The following is a 16,708-nucleotide window of genomic DNA, read 5'->3' as shown; positions in this document are numbered from 1 at the left end:
CAAAATTTATTCTTGACATAGGATTTAGTTTCCAGGAAAATAGCAGTGGGATCTTTGCAAGATCTGGGATGGGTTTATATGCCCCAGTAAAATATAGAATCATCACATTCTCTGCTTTCATTTACAGCATGGGGTACACCAGTATAGTCCTGGGGTATGCTGGAATAATTGTTGGGGAGGTGGGAAAGACAGTGTCTGTATTTGGATAAGACATGATGTCCCTTGGTCAAAAAGTTACATGGTCTTCCAAACTGTGGACCATGCATAAGAAGTTAGATGTGCATGTTCTTTGAATACTTGTAATTTTCTTTTATATTCATGTGCTGAAGATAACATTGAACTGTAAGTCTTGTACAGATCTTTTTGCTATATTCATTCTTGATGAATTAGCTGAATGTCATTATGGTTTGGAAAATCAAATTTAATTTTCCATTCTGCATGTAATTTTTCCATTAATATGGAAGGCTGATAAGGCTTTTGCTGAAAGGATCATATTTAAATCATCATATTTTTATTTAGAGTTTATTTAGAGCTTTCTTTCTGGAAGTTTGCAACACTTTTTGCTAGAAATGTAAGAGCAATGCTGACAAATCAGTGGTTTGAGCATTCTTGGTCTGTAGAACATTTCAGCTTGCAAAGCAAACATCCATTCTCAGCATTTGCTTTTCCTTCAAAGCTGATGAAGCACTTGAACTACTACTTATAAGTTGATTCTTAATTTTATATCCAAGTATTTTGAAGCTAAATTTTCATCTATCATCATGTAAACACAGCTCAGTTATTTTGACAACTGGATGGTCTTCTTTGGTGGGAGCATCACAGGGAGGAATTTGCAAGCTGGAGGTTTTCAGTTACAGAGGAAGGTTTTAGAAATGCTGTTTTAGCTGGCACTGCTTTCTCTAGTTTAGTTACTTGTGATGAGTTGAATTTGAGTCTTTAAATAGCACAGTAAATTTCGTAACCTATACAGAAAAGTTATTTTTCCACCTGAGCCAATGTTGAGGAGTCATTTGCAAAGCATATAACACTATCAAACAGTTGAGCTGAGAGCTGAATGAGTGGGGAGGCTTTGCTTTGGTCTGTCATGAGGTTGGCAGAAGTATTGAGAGCTCCCTGCTTGCTTTGCTGCATGAAAGTTAATCATTTTGGGATAAGTAGTTTAAGACAGTGTAGTGCTTCCAAAATTTTTTCCCATGTGTCCAAAGAAATTCAGTGTTGACTGAACAAAAGTAGTATGATAATTTTTTTATTGCTTTTCATTTAGTTGTATTTTTAAAAGGTGCCTTCTTTCATTTTGATGCATGCTGAAATGTTCACTAGCATAGCAGATCCACTCATAAAATAAAAAGTTCTGATTTTATTCTTCTGTAAGTGATATTTCTCAATATCCTGACTCTCCGTCAGCATAGTGGGTGCCTAGCCTGCTTGTTGCACTAATGTGTCTTAAGTAATTTCGTTTTTAGGGGCTGATTAGAAACTTCAACATTCTGCTTGTTTTCATATTGCTACCTAGATTATGATGTATACTAGGATGAGCCTCTATATACAAGATTCCTGTTTCATCACTTTCTGGAATATTCAAGCAAGAATTATTCCTCAATCTTGAATCAGGTGTTAAGGGAAGCAAGTCATGTTTTTCCAGTTATTGAAAATGCTAAATGGTCAAATTAATATCTGAATAACTGGTGGAGATTTCCAGTAATGAAAGTTTCTCATTCCCTGAAGCATTCTGCCAAATATCAGATTAATAATCCTTTCCTCATGATGTTATGATGTAATTAACAATGTTTGTGGCCCAGCTGCTCAGGAGCTGGTAAAATTGAGGTGGAAAACTGATAAAGAATAACTGAAAAACACCACAGAGTTGGACAAAATAGAATTACTACATAATAGACATGTTGAGATTTAGAGTAAGGAAAGTGGCAACTCTCAAAATTTAAAAATTACATTGTTAACATCATGTGTCTGCCTCTGCTGCTGAAGTAAAGTCTTTTCCTGGGCATTCCTTCCCTTGCTTAGGCAGGTATTGTGAAATAGGTTGCAAAAATTTCTCGATTGCAGTTTATTTCTGTACTGAATTAGCTCTGAATCTGTGACTGTGATGTTGTCAGAAAGGAGTGTGGGGATAGAGCAAATGCTTAGGGACTAGGGGTGTCATTATGCAGTCCTTGAGCTGCAGTGCTGATTTTCAGCTTTCTTGACATTTTTTTTTCCCACTTCTTTTAAGCATGATATATATTAAACTGCATACCTTGTTTCCTGCATACTGAAATATCTTTTGGGTTTGTGTTTGTAAAAAGAAAGATGCTGCAAACAGCTGACTGACTCAGCAATTAGTAAATCAAATGAAATGGGATATTTCTAGGAAGAAACCTGACGGTTTGCAGCATGATTTGGGAAACTGTGGGCTGGATTGCTGCATTGCCAAAGGCTGCATTAAAACAGCAGTGCTTTTTTTAGAAGAGCTAATTCATTGGGTTATTGTCGCAGTTTCCTCATCCTTGTTTTGACAGTGTTAATGGCTCTCAGAATGCTGTTTCAACTACCTGAATGTAGTTACTGTCTTTACAAAAAAGGGACAAGAAAAAAATTGGGATCTGTATTGCTAACTGAATCCATTGTTTTGGAAACTTGATAACGTAATGCTTCCTGTGTTCCTCCATGGTAAACAAAACTTCCTCAATTAGGGACCATTATCTCACCTGAAGCCAGAAAAAGTTTGCCTGCTTTATTTTCCTTAGAAAAATGGAATATTTTGTCGCTGCTGTTGTGTAAAGTGATCTTGCTACTCTTGCAAGTGAGAAATGATAGTCATTTGTCAGCTCAGCCAAATTTCAGATACTGTTGCAAGCAGCAGAGCTTTGCCTGGAGGCAGATGCATATATCCGAAACTAGAATTTCTGTGGGAGGGTTCGTATTTGTGCATGAAGACATATGCTCAGCCAAGCAGTTTGTTGGTTTGGGTATGTTTTCTCCTGTTGACACTGACAGACAGTCTTACTGAAAAGCTTTAAATCTGGCAGAAGGCAGAAAACCATTCCCTCTTCACTATTTATTTCCCTCACCACAAAATTTTGTTTTTAAATAGAACATTAATATTTTCATTTTCAAAGGACTGAGTCCCTAGGCCAGACTTTTTTCTTTTTTTTTTATCTAGGGGAGGTTGTCTGTACTACTTCTGTGCCCTAGGGTAACTTTTTTTCTAAAGGTTTACTCTTGTGTACTGTAAACTTATCTGTTCCCTGAGTTAAAGTCCTCCTAATAAGCAATGTGTTATTTTGGACTTTGGAGTTATGATGTGCTGTTCACCTCTTAAACAGCTGTCTCTAAGATTTCAATTATGTACTGGAGGCTAATATTGTAATGTGTGATGATTTAGACTTAGTAAAAGCTTGTGGACAAGAATACAATTTTCTCATTTTCCTCTTTGATTAACAAGTGCTAATTACATAGTGCAAGAAACTACTTCCTGTTAGATTTGTGAGGGGTTTTTTATAGTTTCATTTGGTTCCTAAGTTGGTAAATATATAAACCGCCTTTTTTTAGCTTTGTGTACAGCCACAAATGATTTAATTTAGAACTCCAATATTTATATTGCTTTCGCAATGAAGCTATAGAGCTGAATAGACAGTGGTCTGTCTCATGCCAGAGAGCTGCAAGGAATGATTTCTCAGTGTCCAAAGAGACATAATTAGTTGTGTGGAGCAGTGGTTTTACTTTGGGGATTTTCTACCACTTAGCACTTTGTTTATTATCTTTGTGAGAAAATATTAATATCATTGATGCCATTTGTAAATGTTGAGAAGCATTGTGTAAATGTGACATTTGCTTTTGCAAATTTACTGGATGATTTATTTCAAGTACTACCTCTTGTGAATGGCAAGTCTTAGGATCTTGCTTGGTTACTTCCCCCTCCCACTTTTCTCACTCTTAAGTAATGTGCTATCATTCCTGCTATAATACTCTGTGTGTGTGTGAACTCAAAAAATCTAAGCCTTTGATTAGAAGTAGAACAATTCAGTTCTCTTTCTCTGCATATAGGATAGAGTTGCTGTAACTTTATTATCCTGCGGTTGTTAACACTTGAGAACAGATTTCTTGGCCCATGGAAGGCAGAGGTTGTAGTCCTTTAAGCACCATTAAGGCTGTATATTTGAATATATACCTGTACCTTTGGATCCCTCTGATCATCTCTGAGGTAATGGGAAGTACTTGCAGTTATTTCACTCTGTAGTTCCATTAGTAATTATCAGTGGAAATTAATAAAATGGGTATGGGAAAAACTCATATACATTTTTTTCCCCTAATTCGTTCTCCTGTGCCATCTACACCTGTAAGCTTTACTACTGTCTGGGTGTTTGCATCAGATCAGAGAAAGGGAGGTTACAGATTATTCATTTGAATATTAAATCTAGAATAAAGCAGGCAACTCTCCTGAAGCCCTCTGCATGCTGTTGAAAAAAACATTGATCATAGGGCATGCAATTTTACAGAATGTAAAATTTATGAGGGCAGCTGTCATTGATTTTAATGTAGTTATGTATTTAGCTATTTTGCATTCATTATTAAATAGGATGTTTTTACTCAGTAGGTCTGGAAACATTTGGTCTTTTCCCATGAGTTGGGGAAGACTAGAAAATGTTAAAGCCCCGTCTTTCTCAGCTGAAGAGGCCCTTGTTAATGCATTTGCCAGGGTTAATATTATGTACACTTTTTCTATCAAAGAGCAGTATTCTGAAAATGGAAACTGAGCTACATTTGTAAGAACTAAGTGAAGAAATTAACGTTGTGTGCATGGCTATGCACACAGATATGTGTAGCTGGGGTTATTGCTGGTTTGAGCCCTGGATGGGCTGGTGATCCTGCCTGGCTGCTGCTGCTGGGTCTGAGGCTGCTGCCATGCTGGTGTTTTTTGGGGAGATGACTTATCTGTTAGAGTGAGTGATAACCATCTGATGTCTCCTGCGCTTCGTGTAGCTTGTGGTGAAGAGTTGCGTGTGAGGTCCAGAGTCAGTGCTCTTTGCCCAGGAAATGTCTTGTCTGCAGTGGCAGGGATGTGCATCTGCTGCTGGGCCCACCTGAGCTCTTCCCAGCAAGCGTGAGAGGACAAGACTGCATTTGAAATTGGATAGGAAAGTGGAATTTTTAGAGCAAAGTGCAGCTCAGTCTTTGTTTTCATAGCCTATTACAATGGAAACATTACTGGAAAACTACGCTACCCACTCTTCATAAACAAACAAATGCAAACAAAACACTTTAGTTGACACAAACATTAATTTTTTTTTTGGCTTCTGGATTCCTTCATAGTGAATGTTTTGTCAGCTGAAGGGGCTGAGGCGTCTGATGCATTTTTCACTGTGGCTCACATCCTCCATACACACCAGTGCTGGTTGCTTTGCATGCTTGTGGAACAATGAGGGTAGTGTTTCCTGGTGGCTGAAGAGAAGGTGCAGAGGGTGTCTGCCAGCTCACAGCAGTCAACACACAACTCTTTGTTGATAGTCCCACTGGAGGCAAGCATGTCTGGATTGATGCTTTGTGCTCATACTTAAAGCTGATGTAAGTTAATGCTATCAAAATAAACTGGTTTTGCTGATCGCCTTACTAATGTTTTTGAATCATGATATTTTAGAAAGATTTATATCATCTTTACAAACCTGCAGTGCTTCTCCTGATTTTTGAATTTGGGGTTTTGTCTTTTTGGAGAGCAGTTGCGAGGTTATGAAAGATAGCTTTTTCTCTATTATTTTATTTTATTTTATTTTTTTGAGTGAATTGAACAATTCTGTGTAGGTAGTTCATAATATGAAAAACCTATTTCTTACCGTCCAAAGGGATTTAGTAGTGATGCAGAATATGACAGTACACACTTCACTGGTGAGAGCAGTAGACTGTCCTGTGTTTTTGGTTTTTTTTCTGGTGCTTTCCAGCGGTGTAGTGCTCTCAAGCCACATGAAATAGAGCTTTTCAGTAGTCTTGACTGGGGTATATTTTACAGTTGGGGTGTTATTTACAGTTGACTTCTAGAAATCATATTTACTTCAAAATACCTTTGAGGGTTCAACCACTTTTGCTCCCTTTCACACCACACTGCTTGTGTTGGCTTGTGCTGCTTTGAGTCCCTGTCCCCATGGGCAGCAGGAGACCTGTGAGAAGAAGGTGCTGCTGCACTGTTTGCATGGCTGTGTGTGCCAGAATCATTGCTTGGTTGGTGAACAACTTGTTAGTGAAGGCCAAGAAAAGCAGTGACATGCATTTTAGATGTCAGTCTGCTCAAAGCCTCTGTTAACTTGACAGTTTTTCCCTCAGTTTTGGTGAGGTAATATGATAGCAGTGTGTACTTAACAGCTGTTCAGCATAATACCTGTCTTTATGGTTTTGCTGCTTCTGTTATAAATGATGCCTATGAATATTTTTTTTTTTAAACAAAGTTCAGAAAAAAAATATCTTTGAATTGTCTCCCTTAAGAAAGATTTACTCAAATGATTTTTTTTTTTTGCCCTTGCTGTCTTTCTGTATCAGATAAAACCATGGAGACTTATGAAACAAAATTGTGGTTGTTTTGTTGTACTCTGGGTTTTTTATGTATTTTTGGTCACTTCAGGAATAACAGGAAGATGTGGTTTTCTCAGTGTTACAAATCTGTTTCCTTCAGAGTTTAATGCCACCCTAATAATGGAATGCTTTTCTGTTCAGTCTCTAGCACTGATTTTTCTGACCTTGTGTGGGATCATACCATTGTAATGAGTTTGTAGAAAAAAAAGTTGATGCAATGGGGTTGGCTCCATATTTTATGGCACATGCATGATTTTGTATGTGTGGGGAAGTGTTTTACTGAATACAAAAGAAATTGACTGCACATACTAGAAAGGTAATGCATGGCCAAAAAAAATCATACGGTCAATCTGTATTATTTAGGAAGAGGTGAAAGTGGTAAGTGGAGTGTGACAAGTAGGGATAGCTATTTCATTTGGCATAGATAGCCCTGCATGATTGTTGCTGTTTTAAACATTAAATGTATCAGAAGAAAGTTCTCTGCATAATAGGAATGCAAATATTGAGACTATTCAGTTTAGCCACTTGCTTGAATATGAGTTATATTTTGCACTCTACAAACATTGTGGCTGTGAATCTGGTCAGTATTTTAGATTGACTGGCTAAAATTTGTTTAGGTTTAAATAAGTTTCAAATAAACCTTTCTTCATTTTTAAGTGATGTCCTGGTTTTGGCTGTGATAGAATTTATTTTCTTCTTAGTAGCTGGCAGAGAGTTGCGTTTTGGATTCAGTATGAGAATTATGTTGATAACACACTGATGTTTTAGTTGTTGCTAAGTAGGACTTACTCCAAGGCCAGGAATTTTTAGTGCCTCATGCTCTTCATGGTGAGGGGGTGTGCAAAAAGCTGGGAGGGAGCATGGCTGGTTCAGCTGAGCCAAACTGACCAAAGGGATGTTCCATACCACAGAACATCCTGCCCTGTATGTGAGCAGGAGTGGGGGGATGGGGAATTGGCCTGGCCTACAATTGCAGGTTGGGTGGGGAGTGGTTTTTTGGTGGATGAGAAGCTCGAGATGACCCAGCAATGTGCACTCCCAGCCCAGAAGGATGAGCATGCCCTGGGCTGCATCCAAAGCAGCGTGGGCAGCAGGGCAAGGGGTGGGGGGCTCTGCTCTGCTCTGGTGAGAGCCCAGCTGCAGTGCAGTGCCCAGCTCTGGGCCTCCAGCAAAGAAACCATGGGCACCTGCTGGAGAGTCCAGAGCAGGGACGCCAAGATGGTCAGAGGGCTGGAGCACATCTCCTGTGCAGACAGGCTGAGAGATTTCTGCCTGGAGGAGAGAGGGCTTCAGGGAGACCTTAGACCTTCCACTACCTAAAGCGGGCTAAAAGAGAGTTGGGGAGGGGATTTTTACAAGGACACATAATTATAGGACAGTGGGTAACTGCTTTAAACTGAAAGAGGGTAGATACAGATTAGATATAAAAAGAACTTCATTGTGAGGGTGGTGAGGCATGAGAATAGTTTATGGATGTTATGGAGATGTTATGGATGCTCAGTCCCTGGAAGTATTCACAGCCAGATTGGCTGGGGCTTCAGCAACCTGTTGTGGTGGAAGGTGTCCCTTCCTGTGGTGGGGGACTGGAACTGGATGGTCTTTAAGTTTCCTTCCAATCCAAACCATGTTATGATTCTGAGAAGATCAGAAATGCATAATGAAGGCCATGTAATGTCCTCTCTAACAGGAAGCTTGTGGACTGGAGAAAGCCACAAGCTTTCTGATACTGTGATACTGTTACAGAGCAAACTAAGGAAATACGGCCTAGATAAAAACGCTATTTTAGGATATGTGTAAACTCATTAGGTTAACAGTAGCCAGAGGTTTTTCAGTAGTTCTCTTTAGTAGCAAGGAAAGCATATTGTATGGAATTTTGTAAAATTGTTTCAGTTAACTGTTCTTGTTCATACTGGCTAATTAGCGTATGGTTATGAAATCTAAAGATGTGTTTGGGAATAAATGCTGTTACACAAAGGTGGAATGGCAATTCAGAAAAATCTTAAATATTGGAAAGATGGCCTGGGAGAAGAGGATTTAATTTAGAAGAATAAGTTGAATGCTTTATATTTAGGTCAAAATAAAATATGGAGAACATCTGTTAAGTTTCTCCTGCCACTCCATTCCTCACCATGGATTATAAAATGAGAGCTGACACTGCAGTATGGTTGACAAAGAAGAACTGTGTGTATGTATTGACATGACTAATTGGTGGTATAATCTGGAGGATGTGGAGTTGAACCTTTTGCTTTGTTCTATATTATGAAATTCAAGTGCTGTATCTGTTTTGGCCAGTGTACTTCAAGAAAGATGTAGGCACACTTAATTTGTCTCAGGAGTGTAATGACTGATGATTTAGAAAAGGTGCTGTGTGCAGAAGGCATGATTGAATTGGCATTTTTGTAACCCAGAGAAAAGATCAAGGGAAATAATAAGCTTTTAAGTGTGTGGAAGCTCACTACAAATAAGTGAACATCTTCCCTTGGTAGCTGTGCCTTGCTTACTAATGGCAATATGGGCCATTCCCTGTGTGTCCTCCTCTTACTGTTTGGCTTCTGGTTTTGTGTTTTGTAGGGGCTGCTTCAGGGTCTGGACAGCACTGAGCAAAGAATCTTAGGATCCTTTGAAAAAATATATAAATTAGCAAAATCACTAAAGTAAGGCTCTTCATCCAACCAGGCAGATGTAGAGAGAGATACTTCAGTTTAAACTTTAGAGCAGGTAGAAGAAATTAGCTCCCAGACTTGCCAGGAACAGACCTGTTTCCTCATCAGTAAAAATGGATCATGTTCTCCACCCACCTCTGTAAGACACCTGTGTTTTAGTGAAGAAAAGTGCTACACAAAAGGCTAATTTAACATAAGCAACATTCTTTTTTTTTTTTTTTTTTTTTATGTGGGTGTATTGCATGCTACACTGCAGTGTGTAGAGCCTAGTCAGATATATCTTGGAAATCTGTTTAACCTCTTGAAGGCAACAGCTAATGGGCTTTGATAAAGGAGGCTGGGTCTCTTCAGCATAATGTCACAATCTATTATATTAACATGTTCAGAAAATAAACAAACATTATTTATGTTAGGTTTCCTGCTGGATGTATCTTGGATCATTTTTTTCTGGCCCTTGAAACTTCCCTGTTTTTTTCAGATTTGGTACAAATTGGTATCATTTCAAAGAGCTCTTTAGCCAGTTCTATTAATATTCAGACTTTAAACCAAGACATTTTCCCCTTCTACTTTGGTATGCAAAAAAAAAAAAGAGAGAAACTACCAAGTATTACACTAATTTTATCTGCTTCAGTATTGGGGTAATAATTAATAATTAAGTGGTTGACAAACACCTTTTCTATCACTGCCAATCTTAACCTTCTTTACCCTTTCTCCATACTGTTGTGTTACCATAGTATCAACAATTTTTTTTTTTCCCTCCTTTGTACAAAGTTTTTCACCTGGATAGATACCTAGAGGTAACAGTTTAAACATGCAGAGCAAGAAACTTGACTAGCTCAATAGGTTCAGATATAATATGGCAAGTGGAAGATACAAGCTTGAATCATGTATGGTAAATATTACCCAAGTGTAGACAAATTTCAATTGCATTAAAGATTGAACAAATCTCTCTTGAATGTTAAGACACATTCTTTAGTTTTCAGCTGTTTAGAATTTCCTTCAGACATTGCTGTGTTAACTGGGCAAAGGCAGAGATTTGAAGGAATTCATTCACTATTGCTACAGTTTTAATGGAAAAGACTTGGAAAGGCTCAGACATCATTTTTCAGGTGTCACTTTTTTTTTCTAGAAGTGAAAAAACGTTGCTTCTTAAGCGTCAAGTCTGTGTTACTGTAATAACACCTTTTTTTCCCAAAAGCTGTCATTATAAATGCTAATGTTTAACTTGTGGGCGAGAGATGAAAGAATGTAAAAACCCCTACATCTATAAACTAGAATATGTATAGGAAGATTTTGTCCAAAAGAGTGATCATCTGGGGAGCTGCTCATGTGAATGTGTGCTGTTTTTGAGGAGGCTGTTTTCTTGCCTTATTGAGAACAATTCATAGTTTGTTGTGCTAAGTATTCATGATTGGATAGAGAACGACATATATAGAGCTCAAAAATAGATAACAGCTTATTTGGGAGGACAGGCAGTCCTCCCACTTAAATCATATCATCTGGAAGGCTAAAAAATGTTGATGACTTGTTCCACCTCTCCACTCTTCCCTGCATATGTTGTTTTCCTCACAAGCACAGTTCACTGCCTCTTTTTAGAAACAGTCTTTGACTCCTTCTCCCTTGCATGGGATTTTAGATTTTGAAATCTTAAATGGGAAACTTTCTTCCCCTTGCACCTCAAGCTCTGCCAGAACTGAGCTAGGAACTTTCTGTTTTTCCTCTAGGACAGCCTTAAGACCTTTCTGGTGGAATACCTCTTTTGCTTCCTACGTCCATGTTGGAATGGCCTAGGCCAGTCTGTTGCTGTACGGTTCCTGCTACAGGTGCTCTGCAGCAATGGGTCAGGATTTTGCCACCAGTGCTGCTGGATCATCCAGATGGCTGTAAACCTGCAGAGGAGGTGAGTACAAAATGTGTTCCAGGAGTTTTTGGTGCTTTGGTTAGGTCTGTCTGCTTTGGGTGTGTTTCAGAGCAAAGGGACCACTTAGACTCCACGTGTGCTTTGTCACTGGATTGCACTGGGCTTGTGTGGCAGGGTTTTGCCAGTGACTTACTTAGAGGCATCTTCTCTGGGAAGCTGCTAGAAACTTCCCCTGTGTCCAGTGGAACCAATGGCAGTTATCTCCCAGAGGGACCTGCCACTGGCCAAGGCTGAGCCCATCACTGACAGAGGTGGAGTCTCTGGGGCACTGCACAGGAAACCCATGCTGGAGCAGTGTTCCTGAAGGGCTGCACCCTATGGAAGCAGTTCATGAAGAACTGCAGCTCATGGGAAGGACTCAGGTTGGAGAAGTTTGTCAGGGGCTGCTTCCTGTGGGAGCAGGGGAGAAGTGTGAGTAATCCTCCCTCTGTGGAGGAAGGAGAGGCAGAGCCAGGATGTGATGAACTGATTTTAACCCTCATTCCCTGTTCCTGTGTGCTGCTAGGGGGAGGAGAAGGTTAAGAAGACTGGGAGAGAAGTTGAGCCTGGGAAGCTGGGAGGGGCATGAGAAAAGTTTTTTAAAGATTTGGTTTTATTTCTTATCCTAGTCTGATTTGATTGGTACTGATTTCCCCATCTTGAATCTGTTTGGCCTGTGATAGTGAGAGATTTCTCCCTGCCCTTATCTTGACTCACAAACCCTGTGTCATATTTTCTTTCCCTTGTCCAGCTGAGGAAGGATGGGACAGTGACTTTGGGCACCTGGAGTCCAGCCAGGGTCAATAGTCTGCATGCATATTCCATATTTTACTGTTCCTTCTGTATCCTGTTGGACCAGTTCAGTTGTCTGCAGCTATTATACAAGTTTCCTTAAGAATCCCTTTAGATGTTAGTGCAGACCTAATTAAACTGTTCCTGTGGTTTTCTCTGAGTATTGGGAAGCACAGTGTCCAAGTGGATAAAGGACCTCATTATTAGTTTTTCTAAATTCACCTTTACCCTCTCAGAATATCTTGAAAAGAGTTATTTAGTCCAGTGAACTGAAATTCAGATACACTTTCCATCCAGATGACCTAAGAAAGCCTGAGTTTTATTTTCTGTGTTTCTACAACAAACACAGTCCCCTTAAAGCATCCTTGTCAGACAAGAGATGATTTATTAAACCACCACTGTGTAGTCATTGGCTGTGCAGTGAGGTGTTTAACAACTGAGCGCTCCTGAAGCCTCCTCTCTGTGTGCCTCTCCTACGCTTTTTTAAAGCTTGATGGAAGCAAGATGGAAAGCCAAAGTTTAGTGGGATGGACAGGCAAAGATGTGCTGTGACAGGTCCACTTCCTTTGGCAGAAAAGTTGAACCAGTGCAGTTGTATTTAGTGTGTTAAATGGTGTCCTGCACTTGGAGTCACTGGTATTGACATTTCGTGCTAATTTTTCATCCTGATTTTATCTTTCCCGAAACCTATTAGTAGTTTTCATAGATCAGTTTTTACAGATTGAGTTTTGGAGGACTCTTTGGGTCCAATTCTGAGGTTCGGGTTCAGCATTGTAAAATGGGAAAAGTGTGTTTCATGTTTGAGTGGGTCCTTTTCCAGTCAACTTCAAAAGATCTAACATGTAGTCTTAAATTCAGTCCTTCAGAATATATAAATATATATATATGTATGAGTATAACTGGAACAAGTATCAGTTTAGAGGAGAGGAAAAAGTATATCCAAAATTACTACCTAATACTCTTTAGTAGTAGAGGCTGATAAGAAAAAAAAAAATCTAGGGTAAAAAACAGTAGAGCAGTTTTTTACTTCTGGGTTTACTTCTTTTGGCCACTCAAGTGGTATCTTCATTATTTTTTTTCATGATGGCCCAATCACCTCTTCTGTGGTTGCTGACTAATGTTGAGTTTAGTGAGAACACAGATTTGAGTAGAAATAACTTCTTTTGGAGAGAATACCCGATTGGTCTGAGTCTGCACTGAGAGACTAATGTGGCTGAATAAACACAATTGTTCTTGGTTCTTTTTCAGCTGTGTCAGTTCTCTGATTAAGTTTCTTTGTTGCTGTGTAGATTTTTGCTGGCAGAGCAGAAGGCTGGTGTGTTGGAGTAGCAGCTACGTACACAGTAATAGTGTGCTGATAAATCTTTACCCGTGCTCTGGCTTCTAAGGCATCTCTACTATCTCTCCTTGTAAAAATTCTAGAACTTTCAGAGAAGGTGAAAATATTTCAGGAAAGGTATTGAAGAGTAATTTCAATTGTCTTGGAGCACAGAATTTTAGAAGATGTTTTAAAAAATATCTGATCTTTGATTTAATTTAAATTGTAGCAGTGATTTTATTTCTCAAATTCTGTGATTTTCAATTATTTTATAGTTGAATTTCCAAAACAGCTCCATCACATTCCTTTCTTTAATATTGTCCGACAGATTGACCTTTTTTATGGTGACCTGTTTGTCTCTTGGCTTCTAGTCGGGAATTAATTTTGAATTGTAAAACAGCTCAAGTTGCTACAAGCTTTATACCTTCAAAAATCATTTTATGTCAAATTAAATACACTAGCTGTTTTTTCATGAAGTGCCTGACAGTTTCTGGGGAAAAAAAAAGCAAAGTAATAAGCACCAAAGTATTGAAGAAATTGAAGTGCTTCACCGAAGTCTGATGCCTACCTGCCTTCCTGAATGTTCTGCTGATTTTTTTCCCCTATGCAACTATGCAGAAAATTGTTATCATCACACTTATAGGTAACTGGGGAAACAATGAACTCTTCCACAAAATAATCTTTCTGCCTCAAATTGCATATCCCACTCTTCAGACTTCTCTGGACTGCTGTACAGCACAACAAATAAAAAATTCTAAATTTTATTTGCTCCTTTATCTTACTGATGTATTCTCCATATCATGATATGGCTATTTTATTTAAATTTGTCAAACTAGGATGAAAACATACAAGTTAGGCTAGATGAAAAACATGTTTTGGAATCACTAGCTTTAAGAGTATAATCTTGAAGTTTAATGTCTGAGAGAATTGCCATTTTTTTTTCTAAGGAATATTTAAGAAAGAAAAAGAAATATTCAAGAAATAAAATGCAGCAACGTTTAAAAAGCATTTCTTATAGAATAATGAAAATGTAGCATTTTCTTTTGAAAATGACCTTGTTTAAATAATTTCCATGGCTTAAGTAAAAACTACTTTTTTTCTTTTATTGATTTTTGCTTTTTTAGTGTTTTCTCCCATAAATGAACTCAAAGCATGATCATTTAAAAAAAAAAAAATGCAGATTTTTGAAGCTGTTAATGAAATAGGACTTCTATTTCTGTGGAACTCAGTTTATCTTTTCCATAGTGCTGCTTTTGACCAAATGTGACCTTGAATGTAAAGTTTATATTTATTTTTCAATTAAGTTGAAAGCTGAGAAGAAGTATGTGCATGATCAATTAAAATCTCTGTGATTTGGCCCATATTTGTCCACTTTTACAATTACAAATGCAGATTTATTGGATGGGTGGATACTGTGTGCCCCTGGCTTTTTGAATTATATGTGCTGAATTATATTTCTTAGGTGGGTTCTTCTGTCACTTTCTCCTGCTCTTCTTTTGGAGTTTTGAGTCCAGCAGTAGCAGATAATTTTCTATCCTGTCTCTACATTACCTGTTATCTTGATTTTTGTTGGTGTGACAGCAAACTAGGAGATGCAGTGTAAGAGCAATGGGGTAGGAGGGGGCATCTGCTTGCAGGGACCTGAATTGGTCATGGCTGCTCCATGCCAGAGTTAGGGCTACTTTGCTTGCTTGAGCAACAAAGGAAAAAGGCACTGAAAAGGAAAGGGAGGGTAGAACTCTGTGGTGAGAATGTCTCAGTGTGAAACCAGCCCCTTTGCAAGGCTTTGCTCAAAAGTACTGATACTTCTGTGAATTCTCTTGTGATGTCAGCATATGAACCTCTGAAGGTCACCTGAGGTCTGAATTCAAGAGTTTAGGCTCAGTTCCTGTGGAGATACCAGTACCAGTGCTTAAGACCAGGATTCCACATGAACAAAGATCCAGGACTTCAGTCCTGAAGAAGAGCCATTGCCATAACAGTCTGCTTGAAAGCTCTTCTAGCAACTTCTCCCTATCAGTTTCTTCTTGTCTTGTCCAGTCTTGAAAGTATTCTCAAGTTCTAAAGAATTTCCAGAACTCTGCATTTATTATTCTGCCTTTTTAGCTTTTTATCTGAGAGTTCTTTTCTTGTTCCCCTCTTCAGTGTACAACTCAAAATTTGGATATTGCCTATTTTAGAAATAAACTTTACATGGAAAAATTGATGAATCTCATGGTTGAAGAAAATCTCATAGTTGTTCTTTTTATACCATGTGTACATTTGCATGGATTAGCAATTAAAACAAAGGATATAAAAGTGTGGTATTTGTCAAATTTTTGTTATCAGTGATCCCTGAAAAGACAGAATTAAGCAAAACTGCCTCTAAAACAAGTGAGCCTAAGAGGGAGAGGGAAGAATGGATGTGAAGAATCTAATGTTTAGTGCAGTACTGTGTGTTAATTAAGCACAGAACAGTTGTTAGCAGCAGAAGCTACCTGCTGAGCACACAGCCTTGTGATGTGAGAGCAGACTTAGCTGGGATTGTGTGCTTAAAAGCTACATTGCCTTTCTCTATAAATACTGCCCTTTTGTTCTCTAGGTAGACTTTTTATTTGCCTATGGATATAAACCAAAGGAGCACAAGTTTTTGGGGGAAGCTTTGCAAAACTTTATTGTATCCCAAAATTTGACAGAGATAGCTTTTCTTTTTTTTCTCCATATTTAATCTGTCATTTCTTTCTAGAGAAAGAGAAACACGCGCATGGGGGTTTTTTTGTTTGTTTTGTTTGGGTTTTTGTTGCTAGACTTTTGTTGATGGAGATCTGATGTTTTCTCTGTATTTCAAAAAGTGTTTAGCCCTGCAAAAGTGCAGGCTTATTTTGGTTAGAATTTGGGTGTTTCCCTAGACATGACAAGGTGTGGTACTTTTTGATTTTTATTTTAAACCATCTGCAGTGGCACTTTTAAAGGAATGGGAGATAAAGCTTGTTAACTTGTTTGAATTCTTTGCCTTTCTTCATTCTACTTGCAATATCATTCTTCATTTTACTTGTGGTGATAGAACCCACTGTGTGTTAAGTGATTGTCACCCATGTTTTCAAATTATATATTGTAATTCTTCAAGTCTTCACCATTAGTCATACATGTTATCCTTTCAGCAGTTTTTAACTTGATATCTGCATTTGATTTTTCAGCAAGTTCTGCCTTTACTCTAGGCAGAATTCAGCCACCTTCTCTATGATAAACACCCTATAGCCCCAGCATGTATGATGATTTTTTTCTTTACCTGTGCTTATTTCAAAGCTTTTCTTCTAAAACTCTATTTTAAATATTTTTCACATATGCTGAAGGCAGAGAAAAAATGTTCTTCAAAGTTATTTGGTATTTTTTCAATTTTCCCTGCTGGATTTTTCATCTGCAGTAGACAGTTTTCAGGATTAGAGTTTTCTGCACTTACTCACAAAAGGATGATTGAATCTATTGACTGCAATTTACCCA

General features: G+C 38.3%; 1 protein-coding gene across 3 annotated transcripts in view; it reads left to right on the top strand.

Annotated features, from left to right (window-relative positions):
* GALNT1 (polypeptide N-acetylgalactosaminyltransferase 1) overlaps positions 1 to 16,708 on the top strand; it is an 87,083-nt gene that overhangs the window by 14,298 nt on the left and 56,077 nt on the right. Inside the window, exon 2 of one of the 3 annotated variants that reach the window (XM_059466432.1) lies at positions 10,943 to 11,118. The exons of 1 other annotated variant lie outside the window; for it this stretch is intronic. The gene's annotated coding sequence lies outside the window, so the exon portion shown is untranslated. The remainder of the gene's footprint in view (positions 1 to 10,942; positions 11,119 to 16,708) is intronic. One more of the 3 variants, XM_059466439.1, reaches the window with a different exon arrangement.

This window comes from Ammospiza nelsoni, chromosome 1 (assembly GCF_027579445.1).
Source record: "Ammospiza nelsoni isolate bAmmNel1 chromosome 1, bAmmNel1.pri, whole genome shotgun sequence".
NCBI classification, from domain to species: Eukaryota; Metazoa; Chordata; class Aves; order Passeriformes; family Passerellidae; genus Ammospiza; species Ammospiza nelsoni.
Note: the sequence above shows the minus strand (reverse complement) of the source record. Positions and strands in the feature narration are given on the sequence as shown.